Here is a 15,232-nt window from a genome sequence, read left to right on the forward strand (position 1 = left end):
GGAATAGGATGCTACTAATAAGGAACCAATTTACTATTTATAGGCTAGCAACTTACTAACTCTCTAAAATACAAAAGAAAATAAATACAAAATTGAAACATTTGTCAAATTTAACTCAAATGAGTTGCTACTTGACAAAAATAAAACACAAACTCATTCAAATTGAAGAAACTACAAATTTAACTTTCATACATGTTAAATTTATACATGAAACATCATCTTAATTTGATGTTTCAATCTAATTTGAAAGTTTATAACTTTGAATTTAATCTACATAATTAAATTCATTTGCTTATGTTTCAATATTCAAATGTTTGACATTCTTTCACTACAATATCCAAAAATCCTCCATATGAAAGAAAGAGAAAAATCAAACACTACCTGTTAAGAGTAAACAGACAAACTATACATCCAGAGATGTGTCTTATGGACTTGAATCTTCCTTAGTAAATATCCATCAAATTTACCAAAGAAATAGTGAGACTAAGCTCTGGAACTATCATTCTCATTGGTGAATTGAGACAATAGATATCACACACCACTCATCTTGTATCTTTGAGTTCTATAAGTTTGTGTTCATTTTGGTCCTAGATAAAATCTTGAATTCATGAGAGCTTTAGAGGACATACACCATTTGAAAAGTTCTTACAGAAGCGATCCAACTTCTATTATCACATAGGTAATATTTATTAAAAGTATTATGTCATTACTCCTCTTGTAAAACAAAGTATCAACATGAATTTAACATCTACAGATCACACATTCTACAATATCATGGAAATGGGTAGAAACTATAAGTTTCTTAGTGTGTAAAATATGAACTATCCAACTAGTTTGCCTATTGAACCTAGATCTGAGGATCTCCAATCAACAAGATTAGGTTACCACCAAATAACTCATTTCATATGCTTTTTCCCCATTTCCCTCGATGTATATGACGTTTGCTCTTTTAATAATCCTTTCGTCAAATGATTTGTAATATTCTCTTTTGATTTCACATAATCAATGGAAACTATTCCAGTAGAGAGCAACTTATCGATTATGCCTGCGTCTAATATGTTGTAACTTGCAATTATAGACATTATTCTTGGCTTTTATAAAAACCGCAAAATTGTCACAACAAATACATATTGCACTTATAGGCTTTGGCCATAATGTAGTGTCTTCAAGAAAATTTTGAAACCATTAAGCTTCTTTTCCTATTTTATCAAGAGTTACAAACTCTGATTTCATAGTAAAACGTGTTATACATATCTGTTTGAAGGTTTCCATGATACAACTGCTCCATCTAAGGTAAAAAAAATATACCCACTGGTCGATTTAGTCTCCATGCTATCAGGAATCCAATTTAACATCACCAAATCCTTCCAGTACATGTGGGTACCTCGTATAATGCAATCTATAGTCAATAGTATACTTCAAATACCTTAGAACTCCAACTAAATCATTCCAATGATCATGTCTAGGATTACTGTGTATCTTGCATTCTTGCTAACCTTTCTACTGAACAAGCAATATCAGGTTTTGTACAATTCATTATGTATATTAAGATGCCAATTACTCTAGAACATTCTAGAGAAGACACACCTTCGTCATTGTTTTTCTTCAACTTACAATTTGGATTAAATGGAGTAACAACATACTTACTCTAAAAATGATCAAATTTTCTCAGCACTTTCTTTATATAGTGAGATTGAGAAAGTATATATCCACTTGGATTTCTTGTTATTTGAACTCCAAGGATAACATCAGCAAGATCAAAGATCTTTCATATCAAAGTTAGATTTCAACATCCTTTTAGTGGAACCAATGACACTTCTATTTGTGCTAGTTATCAACATATCATCCACATACAAGCAACATTCTCTTGATCTATGGTTTTAACATAGACACATTTATCACACTCATTTGATAAACATAGTGTGATCAAACTTTTCACACCCTTGTTTGGATACTTGTTTCAACCTATAAAGAGACTTAACAAGTTTACAAACTTTGTCTACAAGTCTTTTAACAATAAAACCTTCAGGTTATTCCATTTAGATTTCTTCATTCCAAATATTCATTTTAAAATACAGTTTTTTCATCCATTTGGTGCATTGCCAAATTTTGTAAAACTTCTATTGTAATTAACATCCTTATAAATATCATCGTTATTAGAGAATAGGTATTAAAGAAATCCAGCCCTTCTTTTTACATATCAATAGTATCACCAGTCTTTAGCTTTCTCTTAAAATCCATTTACTCCCAATTGGTTTACTTCCATGAGGTAAATCAACCAATACCCAGTTATTGTTCTGTAAAATGGATTCTAACTCACTATTGATATCTTCCTTCCAATTAGGTGCATCAGAAGACAATACAACTTCTTGAAAAGTTTGAGGCTCCCCTTTCTACCATATAAGTTATGAAATTAGGTCCAAAAGAAGTATTTTGCTTAGCTATCTTGCTTCTTCTAGGTCCAGACTCAGTATTTTAATCATCTTGACCTTTCAAAGAGCTAGTCTCATAATTTCTTTTGGAACCATTAATTTTGTGTTTTTCCTCCTTAAGGAAATATATCCTCAAAGAATTAAGCTTCAATAAATTCCATTATGGTATTATTATTAATATCATGTATTTCTAATTTAATTACCGTAGATCTATAAGTAGCACTATGCATTGCATAACCTGTAAAGACAATCAATTGTATTAGGTCTAAGTTTGGTTCTTTTTGGTAAAGGAACTCGTACATTTGCCAAACACCCCTACACTTTTAGTATTTTATATGAGGGTAACCTTCTATTCCACACTTCATAAGGCGACTTATTAGTCTTCTTACGTGAAGCTATATTTTGTAAAAAATTTGGTGTCAGTAAAGCTTCCCTCCATAAATTGTGAGGTAAATTTAAACTATTTAACATGCAATTAACCCTGTCCTTTAGGAATTTGGAATAGGTTAATCTTTTTAGTTTGTTTTAATATGATTAAATGAATTTAATTAAAATATTAAATTTATAAAATAATTTTCCATAAGGGACTTTTGTCTAAGGAAGGTTCTGTCTAGAAAGGGGTATTTAAGCTGACAGAAACGGAACACCTCTACCTGAGAATCGACCTGAAAGATGAATTGAGAAAATATTTTTTAAGCATGCAATAAAGGATTGATTTTATTAAAAAAAAATTAATTCATGAAATCAAGTATTGTTCAATTATTCAATATAAATGTTATATTGAGCAAATATAAAGGGACTTAGATAAATTCATTAGTCGGGTTTTAACTAAGTACAATAAAATCCTAAAAATACACTTTAGTAGAAGGATATTGGTATATGTGATATATCAAATTTCAGCTCTCACGTCCTTAAGAGTTTACACCGTGAGATTCATGCTCGGCTTCATGTCGCTCTAGGCGCAACTTCCTTTCGGGAAGTGTTTGCATGGGTTAATAACAAGGTGATTAGGGAAAGTGCTCATAGTAAGTGGGAGAGGGGTGCATGTCAATGTATCCTACGGTCTCCCTCCATTAGGTTGTTGAAGGAACCGGTTAAGTGAATCGGACCCAAATCCCAATTTTTCAGAATCATACAATTTTACAGAATCGTCACGCATTAAATTTAAAATTACAGCATGCTAAAATAAAGTAGAGAAAAGAAAATAGGAGACTTACCCTGAAAGATCTAATCTTCATGTATTAATTCCTCCCCTCCAAAAGTGCAACGAATTCAAAAATCCTAATTGGGCCACCACCACGAAAGAGTCCTTTGTATTCTCTAGGATGAGAATCTAAGGAGTTATGGGCTCTTGGTATTTTGGAAGAGAGGGATAGAGTTTTATTTTTTAGAGGAAGGAGAGTGAGAACATGAGAACTTTTCTCAAACAAAATCTTTCTATGTTTTCTATACTTTTTTTCTCTCAGACCTTTTATGTAAAAACTCAAAAAAGAAGAAGTTCCAACTCCACTGTACACCACCCATCAAACACGTACATAGTAGAGAGAAAAAAAGGGGAGGGAGTTTCAACTCCCTCCCAAAATAACTTTTCAAAAAAAAAATTATGTTAATAAAACAAATAATATATATCTATATGATAACAACTTTATCATATAATATATATATTAAGCTGTATATTATATCAAATATAATATATACTCTATAGTTTAATATTGTATCAAATACAATATAACCTATAGTTTTTCATTCTCTCAACAATCATATTTAATATAAATCACATTTATATTAAATTTAATTATATGAATCCAATTCATATAATTAATATTTGAGTCATATTCAAATTTTATTTCCTCTTAAATAAACTTTGTAATATAATGTATCAAATACATTATAGTAATTATAGTAATTATATCACATATAATTAATTCCCTTAATTGATTTGAACAACTCAAATTAATCCAAAATTGATTCTCATTTAATCCCTATTGAGTTACAAAGGGGACCTCATGGACCTGTAGATTGAAGCTCCAAAGGTATTTGAATAATTAATTAAACTTCTTTAATTAAATTATTCAACATCCATTAACTGTCAGGCACTCCACTAAAGACCGACAGTTAGCACTCTTCACACTGTAGATATATTTCTGTGTCCATTGGATATGACCAGTCAACAATGCGATGACCCTTCATAAATTGCTCGTAAGTACAAATAGGCCAAAATTACCGTTTTGCCATTATAGTTACATCTAACTCCTTAAGTACCACCGATCCTTCTAATGAACAATAAGTCATAGTTCAACTATGACCAAACCCTATCGGGTCAAGAGAGGGTGTGGCATCACATTGTTTAAGCCCCAGAATCAGCCCTTAAGGGAGCAATTTATCTACTTACCCAGACGTTAGGGAATGAGTGAATTTCATCTTGCATAGCTGTGTTCCTAGCTCCCCAATCAGACGAATCCCCAAAATGATAATCTTTTTGAGTTGGCAAACTGTCCATTCTCACTCATACAAATCAAAGGACTGCCTTCATAGGCAGGAGTTCACAACTCACTCAGGATTCAAGTCATGTCACTTATGGTCATCCTGGTGAAATATATGTCTCTATTATGAACGGTGTTATATAATTTCGTGGTCCGGTCTTATACAATTTTTTTTTTATATAAAACACCCTTGCTCACATGTCTCTACATGAATGATCATGATCAGATCATTTGTAGTACTTTACAATAATTCTAACATCTACAAAGCGGGCCGTATTCGTACTGTCACAAGAATAAAGTACCCAGCCTTATCCATATACTACAGACCATTTAGGTTATCACTTAAACACGATCCACCTGTATGTCTCTACATACATGTTTAAGCTACAAATGATAACCTTAGATGTTAGTTTATTGGTTTGTGGGTTAATGCTACTAAATATTGAATAAAACATCTTATATTTTATTAAATAAATAAAATGTTTGTACATTATAATTACAAACTACATAATCTACGAGATTTAGGGCATCTACCCCAACAATCTCCCACTTGTCTTAAAGCTAGTGGTGTGTACATCATAAAAGTCTTACTGATATAAAAGTAAAACAATAAACTAGGGTATAATATGCACCCAGTACAAAATCTCCCACTTGCCCAAGATTAAGTGTCGCCTGTCTCGTAAACCCATACTCTATAGGTGGCCCTCAAACACCTTAGTCGTGAGGGCCTTTGTAAATGGATCACGTCCCGAAGCTATCTGTGTGACGATCACATCCCCTCGATGCACAATCTCTTGAATGAGATTATACTTTCACTTTATGTTCTTCTCGCACTTGTGACTCCTAGACTCTCGAGAATTAGCCATAACACCACTATTATCACAATAAAGGGTGATGGACTTGGACATGTCTGGAACGACTTCCAGATCTGTCAGGAATTTCCTGAGCCACATAGCTTCCTTAGCAGCTCCACAAACTGCTACATACTCAGCCTCCATAGTGGAGTCAGCAATGCATCCCTCATTGGTGCTCCTCCAGACTACTGCTCCTTCGTTAAGAGTGAACATTGATCCTGATGTGGATTTCCTAGAATCCTTATTAGTTTGAAAATTAGAGTCCGTATATCCTATAAGGATTAGATCCTTAGAACCATACATGAGCATGTAGTCCTTCGTTCTCTGTAGATACTTGAGGATGTTATTAACAATGGTCCAGTGATCAAATCCTAGATTAGACTGATATCTACTGACTGTCCCCACTGCATAACAAATGTCAGGTCTAGTATATAACATCACATACATCAAGCCACCAACAGCCGAAGCATAAGGGATCATCTTATTTCCTCAACTTCTTGAGGTGTCTTAGGAGGCTGTTCCTTAGACAATATAACTCCATGCCTGAAAATGAGTAAACCTCTCTTGGAGTTCTGCATCGAAAACTTAACAAACATCTTGTCAATCTACGATGCTTGAGACATGGCTAGCGTTCTATCCTTTTGATCTCTAAAGATCTAAATGCCCAGAACAAACTGCGCCTCTCCCAAATCTTTCATTTGGAATTGGGTCACTAGCCAATTCTTAATTTTAGTCAATAGACCTACATCATTTCCAATGAGTAGGATATCATCTACATACAACACTAGAAAAGCTACTGAACTATTGATGATTATCTTGTATACACAAGATTCATCAACAATTTGATCAAAGCCATAAGATTTGATTGTAGCATTAAATCTTATATTTCAAGATCGAGAAGCTTGCTCCAATCCATAAATGGACCGATTAAGCTTGCAAACCTTTTGCTCTTGACCTTGGTTGTGAATCCCTATGACTATTCCATATAAATGATCTCCTCAAGATTTCCATTCAGAAAGGCAGTCTTGACGTCCATTTGCCAAATCTCATTGTCATAATATGAGTAATGGACAGGATGATCTGGATAACTTCAACATGACAACAGGTGAGAAAGCCTCCTCATAGTCGACTCCCTCGACTTGGGTATAACCCTTTGCCACAAGTCTAGCCTTGAAGGTTTGCACATTCCCATCAACACCCTGTTTTCTCTTGTAGATCCATTTACAACCTATAGGTTTAAACCCATCAAGTCGATCTACAAGATCCCAAATCGAATTAAAGTACATTGATTCCATTTCAAGATCCACAACTTTGATCCACTCATCTATGTCAAAATCATCCATTGCCTTCTTGTAAGACAATGGATCCTCAACATCTCTATCAGCTACGATAGCTAGGGTTTTTGTTGAACTCATATAACGAATAGGTGGATTTGCAACTCTCTCACTACGTCGAGCCTCCCTCAAAACTTGAGGTGGATTTGACATGATAGATGATCCAACTTCAACAACTCTTGTTGAGGTATTGGGCTTTTCAACAACTCTTGTTAAAGGTTCAGTAGTTTCATTGGAAAATTCACTAAACACAATCTTCCTATAGGGTTTATGCTCCCTTATGTGGTCCTCTTCTAAAAAGGTAGCGTTTGTCGAAATAAACACCTTATTATCCTTAGGATCATAGAAGTAACCACTTCTCTTTCTTTTAGGGTAACCTACAAATAGACATAATTTTGAATGAGATTCAATTTCTTAGGATTTGTCTCGAGCACATGTATTGGGCAACCCCAGATCTTAAAATGGCGTAAACTACTTTTACGACTATTCCATAATTCCAAAGGTGTTCCAGTAATACTTTTGGATCGAACATAGTTCAAAGTATTGCATAACCCCAAAATGAGTCTGTAGGGAAGCATAATTCATCATAGATCGAACCATGTCCAACAAGGTTCAATTTATTCTTTTTGATACACCATTTTGCTAAGGTGTACCAGGTGCTAAGAGTTGGGATACAATTCCATGTTCTATCAAATAGTCTTGGAATTTTATATCCAAATACTCTCCACCTCGATCAGATCGAAATGTTTTAATAATTTTATTTAATGCATTTTCAACGTCAATCTTGTACCTCTTGAACTTTTCAAGGGCTTCAGATTTATGTTGTATTAAATAAAAATACCCATATCTAGAATAATCATCAGTAAAAGTGATGAAATATTTAAACTTTCCTCCTGCCTTAATATTCATCGGACCATAAATGTCTAAATGTATAAGTTCTAAGGGTTCTTTGACCTTGTGACCTTTTCTAGTAAAAGATCTTCTAGTCATTTTACCTTTAAGGCATGACTCACACACAAGTAAAAAAAATTTCTTCTAACTCGCTAAGAAGTCCATTCTTGATCAGTCTATCAATCTTATTGAGATTTTTGTATCCTAATCACAGGTGCCAAAGATGGGCATTTTCTGAAGGAATCTTAACGATAGGATTCTTGAGCGAAAGCGAGATCATCCCAAATTTTCCAATTTTACAGAAAAGCAAAAAATTATGCATTTATAGAGAATATACAATAACATGCTTAAAGAAGAGGAGAAGAAAAGGTCCAGAAGGACTTACCCTTGAATATCTCAAAACTTCACGTTAAAACCCCGTCTGTGTGCAAATCACGAACGACAACCAAAATGGCCAATTAGGACACCACCAATTGGAGACCTTGATATTCTCTGATGAGAATCCAGGAGGTGTAGATTCTGGTGATAGAATGGAGAAAAATTTTGAGAATAAATGAGGAGCAGGGAGTAAGAAACTTTTTGATCACTTTGAAGCTCACAGAGAACTATTCTCTGATATTTCTCAAGAAAAACAACTGATTGGATGATTGAGAGCACTTCCCCACTCTCACGTCTGACAGAGAAAAGGTGGAGAAAGAGTTGCAACTCCCTCCCAAAATAGTTTTTTTTAATAAAACGTTTAATAATTATTATATAATAATAACTTATCAAATAATAAACATTAAACTATATGTTATATCAAATATAATATATAACCTATAGTTTCAATATAATATATTATACAATATAACCTAATAGTTTCTTTTCTCTCACAAATTATATTTAATATAAATCACATTTATATTAAATTTAATAATATGAATCCAATTCACATAATTAATATTGAATCATATTCAAATATTTATTTCGTCGCAAATAATTTTTATGTTATAATGTATCAAATACATTACAACAATTATATCATATATAATTAACTCCCCCAATTAATTTGAACAATTCAAATTAATCCAAAAAAATGATTCTCATTTAGTCTTAATGAGCTACCGAGGGGACCTCATGGACCTGTAGCTTGAAGCTCCAATGGTACGTGAATAATTAATTAAATTTTTTAATTAAATTATTCAGCATTCGTCAACTATCGGACACTCCACTAAAGACCGATAGCTGCACTCTTCGTACTACAAATATATTTCTGTGTCCATTGGATATAACCAATCAATAGTACAATAACCCTTCACAAATTGCTCATAAGTACAACAGGGAAAAAATTACCGTTTCTCCTATAGTTACATCTAACTCCTTAAGTACCACTAATCCCTCTAATGAGCAATAAATCATAGTTCAACTATGATCAAACACCTATTGAACTAGGAGAGGGTGTGGTGCCACATTGTTCAAGCCTTGGAATCAGCCCTTAAGAGAGCAAAAATGGTAGGCTTGTTGAGTCGGCGATCTGGCCACTCTTACCCATACAAATCAAAGGACCACCCTCATAGGCAGGAGTTCACAACTCACTTCAGATTCAGGTCATTTTACCTACGGTCATCCTCGTGAAATGTAAGTTTATATTATGAAGGACGTTGTATAATGAGACTAAACATTTTGTGGTCTAGTCTTATACAAACTCCTTTGTATAGAATATCCCAGCTCACATGTCCCCACATGAATAATCAAGATCAGATCATTTGTAGCACTTTACAACAATTGTAATACCTACAAAGAGGACCATACTTGTAGTGTCACCAGGATAAGGTATCCATCCTTACCTATCTACTACAGACCATTAGGTTATCACTTAAACATGATCCACCCATATATCTCTACATACATGTTTAAGCTACAAGATAACCCTGGATGTTAGTTTATTGGTTTGTGGTCAATGCAACTAATTTTGAAATAAAACATCAAATATTTTATTACATAAATAAAAAGTTTGTACAGTACAAATACAAACTATAGGATCCTAGATTTAGGGCATTAACCCCAACAATCTCCCACTTGACCTAAAGTTAGTGGGGTGTACAGTGTAAAAGTCAAACTGTAATACAAAGTACACAAAGCAATAAACTAGGGCACAAATCACCTAGTACAAAATCTCTCACTTGCCCTAGTCTAGACGTGACCTATCCCATAGACCCATACTCTATAGGTGACCCTCAAACATCTTAGCCGTGAGGGTCTTTGTAAACGGATCGACAACATTGTGCTCCAAAGCTATCTATGTGACGATCACGTCTCCTCGATGGACAATCTCTCAGATGAGATGATACTTCCGCTCGATGTGTTTGTTGTGCTTGTGACTCCTAGGCTCTTTGGAATTAGCCACAACACCATTATTATCACAATAAAGTGTGATGGGTTTTGACATGCCTGAAACAACTTCCAGATCCGTCAAGAATTTCCTGAGCCAAACAGCTTCCTTAGCAGCTTCACAAGCCACTACATACTCGGCCTCCAAAGTGGAGTCAGCAATGCACCCTTGCTTGGTGCTTCTTCAGACTACTGCTCCTCCATTAAGAACAAACACTGATTCTGATGTGGATTTCCTAGAATTCTTATCAGTCTGAAAATCAGAGTCCGTGTATCCAATAAGGATTAGATTCTTAGAACCATACACGAGTATGTAGTCCCTCGTTCTCCATGGATACTTGAGGATATTTTAAACGGTGGTCCAGTGATCAAATCCTGGATAAGACTGATATCTACTGATTATCCCCACTGCATAGTAGATGTCTGGTTTAGTACATAACATCACTACATCAAGCTGCCAACAACCGATGCATAGGGGATCCATTTCATTTCCTCAACCTTTTGAGGTGTCTTAGGACACTATTCCTTAGACAATATCACTTCATGCTTGAAAGGCAGTAAGCCTCTCTTGGAGTTCTGCATAGAATATTTGACAAGTATCTTGTCAATATACGATGCTTAAGATAGAGCTAGCGTTTTGTTCTTTCGATCTCTAAAGATCTGAATTCCTAGAACAAATTGAGCCTCTCCCAAATCTTTCATTTAGAATTGAGTCGCTAATCAATTCTTAACTTAAGTCAATAGACGTACATCATTCCCAATGAGTAAGATATCATCTATATATAACATTAAAAAAACTACTGAACCGTTGATGATCCTTTTGTATACACAAGGCTCATCAACATTTTAATCAAAGCCATAAGATTTGATCGCAGTATCAAATCTTATATTCCAAGATCAGAAGCTTGCTTCAGTCCATAAATGGATCGATTAAGCCTGAAAACCTTTTGCTCTTGACCTTAGATTATGAATCCCTCGGGATGCTCTATATAAATGATTTCCTCAAAATTTTCATTCAGAAAGGTAGTATTGATATCCATTTACCAAATCTCATAGTCATAATGTGGGGCAATGGACAAGAGGATTCTGATAGACTTCAGCATGGCAACAGGCAAGACAGTCTCCTCATATGCGACTCCTTCAACCTAGGTATAACCCTTTACCACCAATCTAGTCTTGAAGGTTTGCACCTTCCCATCAGCACCCCGTTTTCTCTTATAGATCCATTTGCAACTTATAGGTTTTACCCCATCAGGTTGATCAAGATCCTATACTGAATTGAAGTACATTGACTCCATCTCGAGATTCATAGCCTTGATCCACTCATCTTTGTCAACATCTTCTATTGCCTTCTTGTAAGACAATGGATCCTCAACATTTTCGTCAGCTACCGTAGCTAGGATTTTAGTTAAACCCATGTAACGGATAGGTAGGTTCGCAACCCTTCCACTGCATCGAGGTCCCTCAACACTTGATGTGAATTTTACCTACTAGATAACCTAACTTCAACAACTTTTGTTGAGATGTTGGGTTCTTTAATAACTCTTATTGAAATTTCAGTAGTTTCTTTGGAAAGTTCATTCAACACAATCATACTGCGGGACTTGTGCTCCCTTATATGGTATTCTTCAAGAAAAGTAGCATTTACCGAATCAAACACTTTGTTTTCTTTTGGGTAAAAAAAGTAACCACCTCTAGTTCCTTTAGGATAGTTTACAAATAGGCACAATTTTGAACGAGATTTCAGTTTCTTAGGATTAGCCTCAAGCACATATGTTGGGCAACCTCAGATTCTGAAATGATGTAAACTAGATTTACGACCATTCCATAACTCCAGAGGTGTTCTGGTAACACTCTTGGATGGAACACAGTTCAAACTATACGTTGCAGTCTCTACTATATAACCCCAAAACAAGTTAGGTAAGGAAGCGTAACTCATCATAGACCGAACCATGTCCAATAGGGTTCGATTTCTCCTTTTTGATACATCATTCTGTTGAGGTGTACCAAATGCTGAGAGTTGGGATACTATTCCATGTTCTATTTGTTGGGATTGGTGTCCTAATTCTCCCGATGGTCTCGTAGTTTGTAAACATTTTGTACACATTGTTATTAATAAAATAAATATTATTTTATTTGCATTTACTCAAATCCAATAAACTAAGATTCTTGGTTATTTCATGTAACTTAAGCATGTATGTGAGACATATTAGTGGATCATGTCTTAAGTAATAACCTAAATGGTCTATAGTAAATGGATAAAGGAGGGATACTTTATCCTGGTGACACTACGACTACGACCCGCTTTGTAGATGTTACAAGTGTTATAAAGTGCTACAAATGATTTGATCCTGACCATTCATGTGGAGACATACGAATGAGAGTATCCTATACAAAGAGTTTGTATAAGACCGGACCACAAAATGATTAGCCTCTTTATATAACACCGTTGATAATTGAGACTTACATTTCACTAAAAGACCATAGGTGAGATGACCTTAATCCTGAGTGAGTTAGGAACTCCTACCTATGAGGGCGGTCCTTTGATTAGTATGGGTGAGAGTGACTAGATTGTTAACTCAACAAGCCTACCTTTTTGGGGATTTGTTTAATTAGGGAACTGGGAACTTAGCTACACAAGACGAAATTTACTCCTTCCCCGAAGTAGGGGTAAGTAGATAAATTGCTCCCTTAAGGGCTGATTCCGGGTCTTAAACATAATGGCCACACCCACTCTTTGGAATAGAGGACTCAGTCATAGTAGGACTATGACTTATTGTTCATTAGAGAAATCAGTGGTACTTAAGGAGTTAGATGTAACTATAGGGGCAAAACGGTAAATTAGTCCAGCTGTATTTACGAACGATTTGTGAAGGGTCATGGCACTGTTGATTGGTCATATGGACACAGAAATATATCTTTAGTGCGAAGAGTGCAGTTGCCAGTCTTTAGTGGAGTGACTAACAGTTAACGAATGGTGGATCTCGTGACTAAAGAGTTTAGTCAGTTATTCACGTATCGTTGGAGCTTCAAACTGTTGGGGTTAATGCCCTAAATCTCGTAGGGTCCTATAATTTGTAAACACTTGTATGAACAAACGCTTGTGATGTAATAATATGAGATATTTTCTTCACTATTGTCTATGAAATATGAGATATTTTAGTTGCATTTACCACAAATCAATAAACTAAGATCCCTAGTTACCGTTGGGACTTAAACATACATGTGGAGACATACAAGTGGATCATACCTTAAGTGATAACCTAAATGGTTTGTAGTATATGGATAAAGGAGGGAAACCTTATCCTTGTGACACTACGGATACGACCCGCTTTGTAGATGTTACAAGGGTTGTAAAGTGCTACAGATAGTTTGATCCTGATCATTCATGTGAAGACATGCGAGCGGGAGTGTCCTATACAAAGAAGTTTATATAAGATCGGATCATGAAGTGTTTAGTTTCGTTATATAACACCGTTCATGACAAAGACTTTCATTTCACTAGGATAACCATAGGTAACATGACCTTAATCTTGAGTGAGTTGGGAACTCCTGCCTATGAGGGCGGTCCTTTGATTTGTATGCGTGCGAATGGCCAAATTGCTGGCTCAAACCTACCACTTTGGGGATTCATCTAATTGGGGAGCTGGGAACTCAACTACATAAGATGGAATTCACTCATTCCCCAAAGTAAGGGTAAGTAGATAGATTGCTCCTTTAAGAGCTGATTCTGGGGCTTAAACAACGTGATGCCACACCCTTTCTTGACCCGATAGGGGTTTGGTCATAGTTAACTATGTCTTATTATTCATTAGAGGAATTAGTGGCACTTAAGGAGTTAGATGTAACTACAGGAGCAAAACGATAAATTGGCCCAGTTGACTTACGAGCGATCTGTGAAGGGTTATCGTATTATTGATTGGTTATATCCAATGGACACAGAAATATATCTGTAGTGAGAAGAGTGCAACTGTCGATCTTTAGTGGAGTGCCCAGCAGTTAATGAATGGTGGATCTCGTAATTAAATTTTAGTTAGTTATTAATGTACTATTGGAGTTTCAAGCTACAAGTCCATAAGGTCCCCTTAGTAGCTCAATGGATTCAAGTTGAGAATCAATTTTTGGTTAGTTTGAAGTGTTCAAATTAACAAAAGGGATTTTAATTATATATGATATAATTAAACTGGTAATTATATGTGATATAATTGATATGATATATGAGATACATTAATTGGAGGAATTTGATATAAATATGATTTATGTTGAATAAAGGATAAAAGAAATATGATTTAAATATTACATATGATGTGATATTAAAGCTATGATATATAAGTTAATTATTATATTTATTTATAATTAAAACAATTATGAGATAATTGTGGTTGGTTATTTTCTCCATTAACCGTAAAAGTGCGAGGTTATGTTCAGTTTTCATAACTGAAGGATAAAATGAAAAGAGTTTTCATTTTGTGAAGAGATCGCTTCATTAAGTGCTTTACTAATTGTTTAGCTGACGAGAGACTACATGATAGCCTTCTAAACGAGAGCCTAAATGGTCGTGTAAAACGCCTTTTACTAAACGATTGTGTAAAGTGATTTACTAAACGATCACGTGCTAAGCAAGATTTACTAAATGATCGTGTAAACGATCCAGAGTTAAACGATCGTGTACCTTCGAGATTTACTAAATGATCAAGCATTTTAGTCTATGTGATAGACAGTACCTTCACCCACTTGCTTGAGCGTGTAGTTCGATCGTTGCCTTCCTCCATCCCTCTAGCAAATTCACAACAGAGCCTACACCTCCTAGATTCTCACTCCGAGAATACCAAGGTTGCTGAGTGGTGGTGTCGAAGGGTGTTTGTTCG

This window comes from Benincasa hispida, chromosome 6, assembly GCF_009727055.1.
Source record: "Benincasa hispida cultivar B227 chromosome 6, ASM972705v1, whole genome shotgun sequence".
Classification (NCBI taxonomy): Eukaryota; Viridiplantae; Streptophyta; class Magnoliopsida; order Cucurbitales; family Cucurbitaceae; genus Benincasa; species Benincasa hispida.